Source organism: Agelaius phoeniceus, chromosome 5 (assembly GCF_051311805.1).
Source record: "Agelaius phoeniceus isolate bAgePho1 chromosome 5, bAgePho1.hap1, whole genome shotgun sequence".
NCBI lineage: Eukaryota > Metazoa > Chordata > Aves > Passeriformes > Icteridae > Agelaius > Agelaius phoeniceus.
The window spans coordinates 50,993,645-51,003,670 of NC_135269.1; the positions used below are offsets into that span (position 1 = coordinate 50,993,645).

The 10,026-nt window shown below is 41.1% G+C and overlaps 1 protein-coding gene across 1 annotated transcript in view; it reads right to left on the reverse strand.

Annotated features, from left to right (window-relative positions):
* FAM3C (FAM3 metabolism regulating signaling molecule C) overlaps positions 1-7,296 on the reverse strand; it is a 29,970-nt gene extending 22,674 nt beyond the window's left edge. The window contains exon 1 of the mRNA XM_054631337.2: positions 7,145-7,296. The gene's annotated coding sequence lies outside the window, so the exon portion shown is untranslated. The remainder of the gene's footprint in view (positions 1-7,144) is intronic.
* Between the last annotated feature and the right edge of the window lie 2,730 nt (positions 7,297-10,026).

Sequence of the window (10,026 nt, forward strand, 5' to 3'; positions counted from 1 at the left end):
TCTACAAGCTGTGAGCTAGTATCCCCTTCAATATTAAGCCTGCATTTCTATACTATTACATGCAAATCTGTACTCAGGTTATTTAATATTAAATGTGTGGCAGTCTGAAATGCTTTGCATTCAGTTCAGGGTGAAATTTTTCCCCCAGATCAGGACTTAAGTGTTTGTACACTTTCTAGCAAGGTCAAATAATGTTATACCTGGTTTTGTAGATATCTGCTATTTGTAAATGTAAGTAGCATACACTATACTGCAGTTAAAAAAGTATTCAAAATTACTTAGCACAAAAAAAAAACCTCAAAAAAAAATCCCCAAAACAAAAAAAAAGCAACAACAAAAACCCACTTGAGCTTTTATTTTATTTCCAAGACTTCAGTAGATGAGGACATTGTTTTTTGTTGGTGGTTTTGGGGTTTTTTTAGCACAAACTGCATTCCTCAATGATTAGCAGCTGCATTTTACTCCTGCCAGAGAACAGCAAAAAATCCTTCAAACAAACAAACAAAAAAAAATGAGCTTTTCATACCTGATAAAATATAATCAATGAAACAACAGTGTGTTCAATCCAGCCTCTGTTAATAAGATATTTCAGTGTGTTATGTTCAAGCAGTTCAGAGCAGTGGTTTTTTTTACTCAATATTACACAGTGAATTAGATATGTCAAGGACAGCATTAGCTATTCTTATGTGACTTCTGGTTTTAAACCAGTGGTTCTGCCAACCTGGATTATATGCCATGGACTAAAGAACTGAGACACTCAAAATCATTTAAGACTATTTTATTTAAATGCAGGATGCATTTTCTTACCCAGATGATTGCTTACTTTTCTTCTAGGCTATGAATAGTTTTTCCAATATGTTTACAAAATTAATTTAATTTGAAATTAGTGGAGGACACACATGGAAAAGAATTACATCTTTAAAAAATTAAATAGTATAATTCAATTTTATTGTAAAATCATGAACCATTTGTATCTTCTGGAAATACAGGCTATGACCCCAGTAGTTGCACCCTACAGGCAGCACTCCCACACCCATACAAAGTCTTTGATGTTCTGGCAGAACTCCACATAGGGAAAAGGCTTGTCCACACAGAAAAAATTAGAGACTCAGGAATGCATTTTTTCTTTTCTCCTTTGTGACAAATGGTACCATAAAGTAAAACTATTAATTTCTTATAAAAATGAGACTTCCTATAAGAATTGTGTTCTTCCATATACATATCAAGATTTATCTTGATAATCTAGACAATGGAATCAGACCCTAAGTGTTTGCTTGTAAACACAAGATTTTATTTTACTTCTATCAAAATATATCTACAACAAATGAATGTAGATACATGTAGGAAATTAAACTCAAGCTTATTCCAAAATTATAAATAGATACTCTAGCTACTGTTGCATGTCCTGTGTTGTGACTACCACTCTGTGGTTTCCCTTTTAGCAAAGGAAATACACATGAAAAACAGCATTTCTGTTTCAAAAAACAGTGCTGGGATTTTTTGAAACTTGACATGCAAAACAAATCTTTCCCAAATGACATGCCAAATCACAGTCCATACAAGCTTTTGCTAGTGGCATCAAGCCAGTACTTTCACCTTAGGCAACACAGAAACTAGCCAGTCTCAAACACTGAAAAATTCTTCTGAATCCCGAGAAGCTGAGATAAAAGTACTAAGGCATTCATTCTTCCCACAGAGAATGAAACTTAAACCACATTCCTTTTGCATCTAAAACAACAAAAGCAAACCAATCCAAGAAAAAAAAAAGCAACACAACAAATCAGCAACAAAAAAATTTTAGCCTTATAAGCACTCAATCCACACTTTGAAGACTCTTCTAAATTATTACAAAAATTTACTCATCCATATAGTTAAGAATGTGATTTACAGTCCCCTAAAACCCACACTATTTATATGTGATGAATCATACCATTGCTGCTGACATATCTATTGAAGAGAATCTTTGCTCTGTGTTTCAAGAGGTTGGATAATATCACATATGGAAGTTCAGATAGATAAAGTCATCAAGGACAGATTGCTGAACTTTATTCACCAACTTACTTCTCCACTTTATCCCAGGAAAGTACATGCTGATCTCACAAGGAAACTGGGGGAGGGTGACAGTGACAGCCACTGCTCACAGCATTGGTGTCTCTAGCTTGTCTTGTTCTAAGGGACACTGAAATCCATGCTCCACTGTGGAGCCCCTTTTCATCAACTCATCTCCCATGTGAGGTAGGATTTGGGTAGGTTCTGGCCCTTTGCAGGATGAAAAGAGCATGTCACTGGCTGAGGAGAGCACCCAGTGGACAAAGTGCTGCACCCCAGCCCTGGGAAGAAGGGCAGCAGCAACCTCCCCACACCATGCTGTGCCTACAGGACACTGCTAATGGGATCCCACTGCATGAGATCCCATGAGACTGCTGCTGGTGCCTGATAACCTCCATGTGCACGAGGCACCCAGAACCAAAGTGCTCCTGTGGTGCAGGCAAGTCATTGCTACTGGTCCATAACAGCACTGGACAGGCTGTCATTTGTGAGTGATGAGGTGAAACATTTAAAAATGGAGAGGAACTCAGTCAGTGACATGATTCTTAACAGCTCTAGAGTGACTCACCTCTTCCTACTGAAGACACATAAAACAGCCCCAAAACCTGTAGTTTCTAGGCTTCTGAGCATGAAGATATATGAACAAAGATCTACAACCGACATTTTGGTGAGGTGCCATCTTACAGCAACCACTACCAAAACCATAGCCATATCTGGGAGGAATAATTTCACAGGAAAAAAAAAAAACCAAACCTAGAGACAATGTGTTATATATTTACATAATTTGTACACTTTAATATTTATTTAACAACTGGTATTTATCTGCTAACTAAAATCCAACACAGGTATTTTCTACCCCTTGAGATGTTATAATCTAGGCATCATCATGAGTGGGGAAATCTAAAATTATGCTGCATACCAATTCACTGTATGTCATTACCTATGCAGAAATTTACCACATTAGGAACATATAAAATCCTTTGAGGAACAGCATCCCTCAGTGACAGAAAGGTGCTTATTACAGTGACCTTACCACTGAGACTATGCCCAGCTGACACAAAGATGCTGATATACAACCACTGCATACTCTAACAACTCCTGATGGGATCCCCTCTGGATCATGCTCTTCTAATAGAAATTATCTAACTGTTACAGGAACTCCTTTAATAAACCTCTGCCTGAATCAACTCAAATGCAGTTCCAAAACCATTCACATGTTACCAATACTCAGCTGACCAGCAAGCACACAAGCAGTCACGGCAATTCTATCAACCACCTTCCCCAGAAAGTGAAGGCTGATCCAAAGCAGAATTAAGTGCCAGGGTCAGCAGCTTTCTAGCAGCAGCAATACTAGCAAATACCAGCTTAAACATTTGTGAAATGATGACTCAACTAACTGATGACACCAAAACAGATCAAAATAAAAAAATAAAATAAAAAACTTTTGCTACTAGGAGATGGTTACCTTCTCCTCAGACAAAAGACAACTGGAGAGAGGGTGGGAGAAGGGAAGGAAACAAGCCAGTAAGTTATGAATAGAGGGAAGACTGTAATGTTAATGTTAATTTTAACTGGACTGTCATGAGAACTAGCATGGTTGCACAGGTAAACATATTGTGCAACCTTCTGCCACTAATACTGCCTGAACAGTAACATCGAATGCAGGGCAAAGTTTACTCCAGCAGCTCCCTCTGTCCCAATAGTCTTACAGAGGTTCTCCTCAATTCCACATTCTCTTGGCACTGAGGATATGTGAGGCCAAGGCTGGAAAATGCTACAGTGCAGCTCAGTCAGCAAATTAGGATACAAACTATTTTTGTACTATAAAAATACAGTACTGTATATGGGGAGCAAAAATAGTTGAACAATTCCAAAAGAGTAACTATTGTTAGTGTGACAACTTCAGTGTGACTGAATTTTAGGAACCTTGGGTGAAATACCATTTAATATAGTGATCCACCACTTATTATAAACATCAATGAACTACTGAAGAAGGATAAGATTTTTAAATTTGTGGGTAACACCAAGACACAAGCAGATGGAAACAAATTACAGGGTGGAATTAGAGTTACAAATTACCCAGAAGAAAATCATTTATTTATTTAAACAAAAAAATTCCTAAAGTCCTCTCAGGATGCATATACACTTAAAAAAAGTATGAGGAGGCTGTGCTTGGATTCATGGTCAGTCACAGAATTTTAGATGATGATGCAAGAAGCCAGGGGCACCTATTTATAGGTTACAGATGCTTAATCTAAGAAATACTAGGAAATGAGATTTCAAGCAGCAATACCAGTTCAAAGCTACTTCCTCATCACCCCTCTATTGTGTCCTCATGCCACGAGACCTCAGGCATATATAGTATTAGGAAGCATGAAAATTGGTAAGATAAGTGAGCTCACCTGCAAGGCTGCTCCAGCTCACATGATTTTGCTCACTAAGGAAACTAAATGTAGTAAAAGAGAATATAACTTTAATAATAGATTAGGGGACAACTTTCAAGACTTTTGAGAAGCAAAGTGCAGCAGCATTGGGCTGCTAGTTTTGCTCACCCATGTCATGATCTCACTGCAAGACTATCAGATTTCTGACACTCATGCAAATTACATTTTTTCTGAGAATTTATATATAATCTCAACGTGAGACTTTTCAGATAGATCCTCCTAAACTGCAAAACAATTACAATAATTCCAATAGTGTTGACAGCAAAACAATTGTCACAGGCCTAATACAGCTGGCTACTGGCAGGTAAAACATAGAGGTTTACAATAATTATGCCTCAAGTCCTACACAGTCTCAGCAAATTTTAGTGAAAACCCAGAACTGAACCCACATATGACTTATATAATGACTCATGGACATACTGATTACAGATATAACTTGAAAGACCTGCAGCCATTACTCACATGTCAATTCCCTGACTTCACTGGAAATACAAGTTTAAAAAGCAAAACCTAAGTTCTATTTGAATAACAAATACTCTTTGATCAATTTAAATATTTAAGAACAAGTTCTCTGTGTCTGCTGTGGAATCATTTTATGGACACCTAATCTTCAGGTTGCAATATAATTTGCAAGTAGACAGGTATTTTGGCACAGTATCAATCCATCTTATGATTTTATTGAAAAAAATAAAAATATGTTTCCTGCATGTTAGTATTTTCCCCAAAGACCTTAAAAATAAACATTCAGGAATTAACTTTTCAAATATTATTTTTCCAAAGTTCCACTAAAATTCTAGGCTGTGTATACATCACCCCTCCCTTCTATAAGCACTAATAGTTCTCATGAAACGTGGGTGGCCACTCAAAGAGGCGTAGTCCAAGGGATTAGAGCAGTGTGCCTCTGAGGTTGGTATTGGGATGGTGAATAGACACTGACACAGGTTTGTCAGAGAGGTGGCAGGTAATCCATCCCTGCCACCTCAAGGCCAGGTTTGGATGGGGCTTTAAGCAACCTGGTCTAGTGGAAGGTGCCCTGCCCATGGCAGGGAGGCTGGAAATATTTTGTCTTTAAGGCGCCTTCTAACCCAAACCATGTTAGGTAGAGGACACATACCCTGAAGCACTCGGACTGCGTTTAGAGGGGCTGGGCAGGACCATGAAACAACCGTGGTTCCACGAAACAACGATTATTATCTATTTACTCTGATTATTATCGATTTAGTCCACACTCTCACTGGGTGAAATGGTCAGGGCTTTTGCAAAGGGATGGAAGCGACGGCCTGAAACCAACAGGTGGTTCCTCCGTCCTGCAGGGATTAGATGCTATTACATGACAATAGCAAGCCATTAGCTGGCGAAGAGCCTACCTGCAGGCTTAAAGCAAGTCACAAAACTTGTTTTGCCACACAAACAACTATGCAAATCAACGGTTCAAAAAGATTTCTTCGTGCTTAACAGAAACCCTAAGGGAAAATATGTGCTAATGAAGATACTCATACCTTGAGAAGTTTCGAAAGATTGTAAAAAGATAAAACAACATGACAGTCATTTCTGGTGTGGGTCTGTGGTTTTGATACTTTTTCTAAATAACCCCCCAATTAGTATTATATAAATATTTAGTTAAAAAGAGAGGAGCAGTCAGCGGCGTTCATCAGCAAAGAGCTACCACGGACTCCAAGTCTGTGTGGCATAACAGGTCACGTAGAATATTAAATACCTGGTATATGCAAAAATCTTCACCCAAGTCTGGAGTTATTACGTTGTGATTCAAACTCTTTTAAATGTGGGAAAATGGAAAAATAAACAAATCAGGTGAGTTACATAGCCCCTTAGGGGTTCAGCCAAACACGTGACTTAACATATGGTAGCATTTATCTAAGAGGAAAAAAAATATATAATTTCTATATGTTTTCCTACTTCAGCAATTCAGAGGCCAGTATCCAAAGGCACACAGGCTGCTTCGACAAGTATGTCTCTGCAAACACCACATCTAACTTCCTTAGGAATTCAGAGCTGCCCTCTGTAACGATGCATTTTAACTAAACAAGAGCTGAGCCCTACAACTCATGGACCAACAGCGTCCGGGGCCCCGTACTCCACAGCGGGAGCCAAGGGACCGCCACCGCCACCGAGCAGCAGCAGCACCACGGCGTTTCCACCGAGCTGACTTTGTGTCGGCAGGAAGGGGCTGCCATGCTGCCAGCGTTTCCCTCATTTCCCTGGACCGGGCCGTCCTGCCGACCCGACCGCCGCCGCCCGCTGCCTCCTCCTCCTCCTCCTCCTCGCTCGCGGCCCACGCCGGCAGCTCCGGCCGCTCTCCCCCCGTCCCACGGCCGCCCCCCGCCTGGCCCTGACCCCCTCGCCGGGCTGGGACGGCAGAGGACGGGACCGAGCCCCCGCCCAGCGCCTCTCCCGGCTCTGACCCGCGGCCCCGGCCCACCTCACCCTGCCGGGGCGGGAGGGGATGGGGGAAGGGCCGGGCGGCCCGGGGAAGGGGCTCCGCCGGGGAAAGCCAGCAGCGGTGGCAGGGGCGGGCAGCCGGCGGCCGTCCCGCGCAGAAGAGAGCGATGCGCGCCCGGGCGGCGGAGCCAGCGGCGGGACACGGGGAGGGGCCGCCCCCGCGCAGCCCCGCGGAGAACGCGAGCACCTACCGGGGCTGTGGGGCGCGGACGGGTCGCGCAGCGTCCCCTCGGCGGCAGCGCCGCGCAGGCTGCCCCGGCCCGAGCAGGAACCGAGCGGAGCCGCCGCCGCTGCGCAGCCGGAGGAAGGCGCGGAGGGCGCACCCGCCCCCTGCCGGTGGCGGACCGGGCCCGCTCCGCCCCGCCCCGCGCCCCGCCCGCCCCGGGCCGCGGGGGCTGCGCGGGGAGCCCGGAGCGCCCCGCACACAGCGCCCCGCACACAGCGCGCCTGGCGGACCCCACAGCCAGCCTGGGAGCCACACGGACACCGAGATGTTTCTGCTTGTTTCCTTTAACATTTTACACACCTTTTCTTTTTCTTTTTTTTTTTTTTTACCCAAACACACCAGCAGTTATCTTCTGCTACCGAACAGAAATGGCATTTTCTGTTTTAAAATTAAGTCCAACATTTTCTTTCAAAAACACTGTGATCAGCAGGACTGAAGCAATCTGTGTTACTGCAGAAGAAGAAAAGATAATCCCTGTCTCTTCTTTATACTTTTTTTTTTTTTGGCACTGATTTTCCTCCAACCCTGCCATGAGTTGGGGTAGGTAGGGAGTTGGGGTAGTTGGGATGGGTAGCGATGCTATCAGGGAGAACAGCATTTTATTTTGTGGAAGATTTCTACTGGTCTAACTCAGCTGGACTATTGCTGGGGTGGGTATGGAAAATGCTGGGGAAGCAGAGCTCCAGCCCCTGTAAATTCCACTATTGTCAAACCAGCAAGAGAGCATTTTTACAAAATCAGCGTGGCACTTCTCTTAGCAGAGAACAAAGCCACAGCCAAAATGTAGGGCACATCATCAGTGTCAGGTAGACAAAAGTAAGTTTCCATGTCTTATTTTGACTTCTGGACAATAGATATTTCTTTTATTGGTTTTAAAATAGCATGCTTTGAGACCGATTGGTCATTGGTATGAGATGGTTATCTGAACATCAGTCAATTTCTTTAGTAAATTTTCACAACACAATAAAGTTTCAGGCATACTGTAATCTCTGAGCAAAGGAGTACCCAGTGGGAGCATTACACTAAAAAGAAGGTATTTATAGCTTTTAGTTCTAAAAGAAGATATAGATATATAATACTTCGGCAGTTAGTGCTTAATGTATTATATTAACCATGTTCCCCTGATGAATAATTAGGCGGCACTGTCTACATTAGCAGATTAGTAAAGTCAGTATGCTAACAGAGGTTAACTCCTTTGATAAGCAAATATTTGCAATTGAAACAAACATATAAAAAAGATTACATAAGTAGCAATATCAAATTATTTAAAGACGAAATAATATTATCTGCACAATAACCAATACCTCAGAATACATCTGTATCAAAGTCAAAGAAATAAGTTTGAGAACTTATTTGAGAAGATTGAGAAGTTTAAGACTTGAGAATGGCTGCAGTTGAATCCCATTGATTATTTACTTGGCTGAAAAGGTGCCACAACACATAGAAGGTGTGGAGTCACACTTCCCTGGAAATGTGGCAGCTAACAGAACCAAAGAAGAAGGGGTTTGCCAGCCCACCCAGTGTCTCAAGAAGGCTCACAGTTCCTCTTTTCCTTCTTTATTTCTAATTTGTCTTGTGATTGCCCCTTTTTTCATATATTAAAATTGCTATTCCCATTAAGTAGAGGTCTTCCATAAGAAGTATAAATATCTATACCTACAGGAGTTCACTTTTTATTATTGTCTGTCATGAACTGAACATTTTTCCTTCTGTAGATTAAGTTTGTCATGAACCAGAATGTTTCATAGCCACATATGCTCTAAATGTTTCATCATGACCTGATATGTTCTAAATTTACAATTTTTAATTCAAAAATGTTTCTATTTATTTAAAGATAAATCAACAAAATAACTTGGTTTCATGATTACACTGTCTAAGAAAAACATATACTGGACCTATTTATTTTGCAAATATCAGAAACCAAAGTATCTTAAGAATTTGGGTGCATTTGGCCTGAACAGAGATGATCTTGTTGACCTTATTTACATATATGACAAATTTCTATGCTAGTGTCTCTACCATGTGACCTGAACTTTCTTGTCTCTCCCATAACTACATCTTTTCACTAAGTGCAATCATAGCATGGTACTATGATTTTGGATTTTATTGAGAATGAAAACATTTCCTTCATGTAGTTACAGGAAAACTAGATGTACTGCAAGGCTCATTTAGCATCCTAGGGATAACAGAGATAAATTAAAATAAAGTAAAATACAGAAGCAAACCCTTTCAGGTGCTTCACCTTTGTTCTGTTAATTATTGCCTTTGGCAAGAGATGTTCTTCTAATTAGTCATCAGTCTTGATTCTCAGTTCTGGTATCAAAGCAATTTCTGGTGACTTTTAAAAGTACTGTTTCCCTGTAAGCCTAAACTTCATGTTCATATGCTATAAACTAACACTTCTGCCCTAGAAAATCTTTCCATGGCACTTTGAATGAGCCAGACTAAGATTATGGGCAGATACTCAGCTCTCCAAAATTTGGAATATCTGTGGCATAAAAGTTACTTTTCTCAGCACAGTAGCACAGTCATAGGAAACACTTTGCATTTGATAGCACCTGGATTACACTGCTATAATAAATAAGATGCAACCCTAAGCCCTCTTTTAAATATTATAGAGAGGAAAGGAAAAAAAAAGAGAGAAGTTCCTTAGAGAATGCTACAGGCAGTTTGCCTTGAAGAAATTGGAAGATATGATTTTCACCAAGTTGTGAATCTTTTAAACATAAATAGAAACTAAAATGTGTGAGTACAACATGAAGCTCACTCCTTTCTTCTCTTCTGCCACTTCCAAACATGTGAGAACATGTATGAAAAGATCTTCCTTAACCTTCCTTAACATGACAT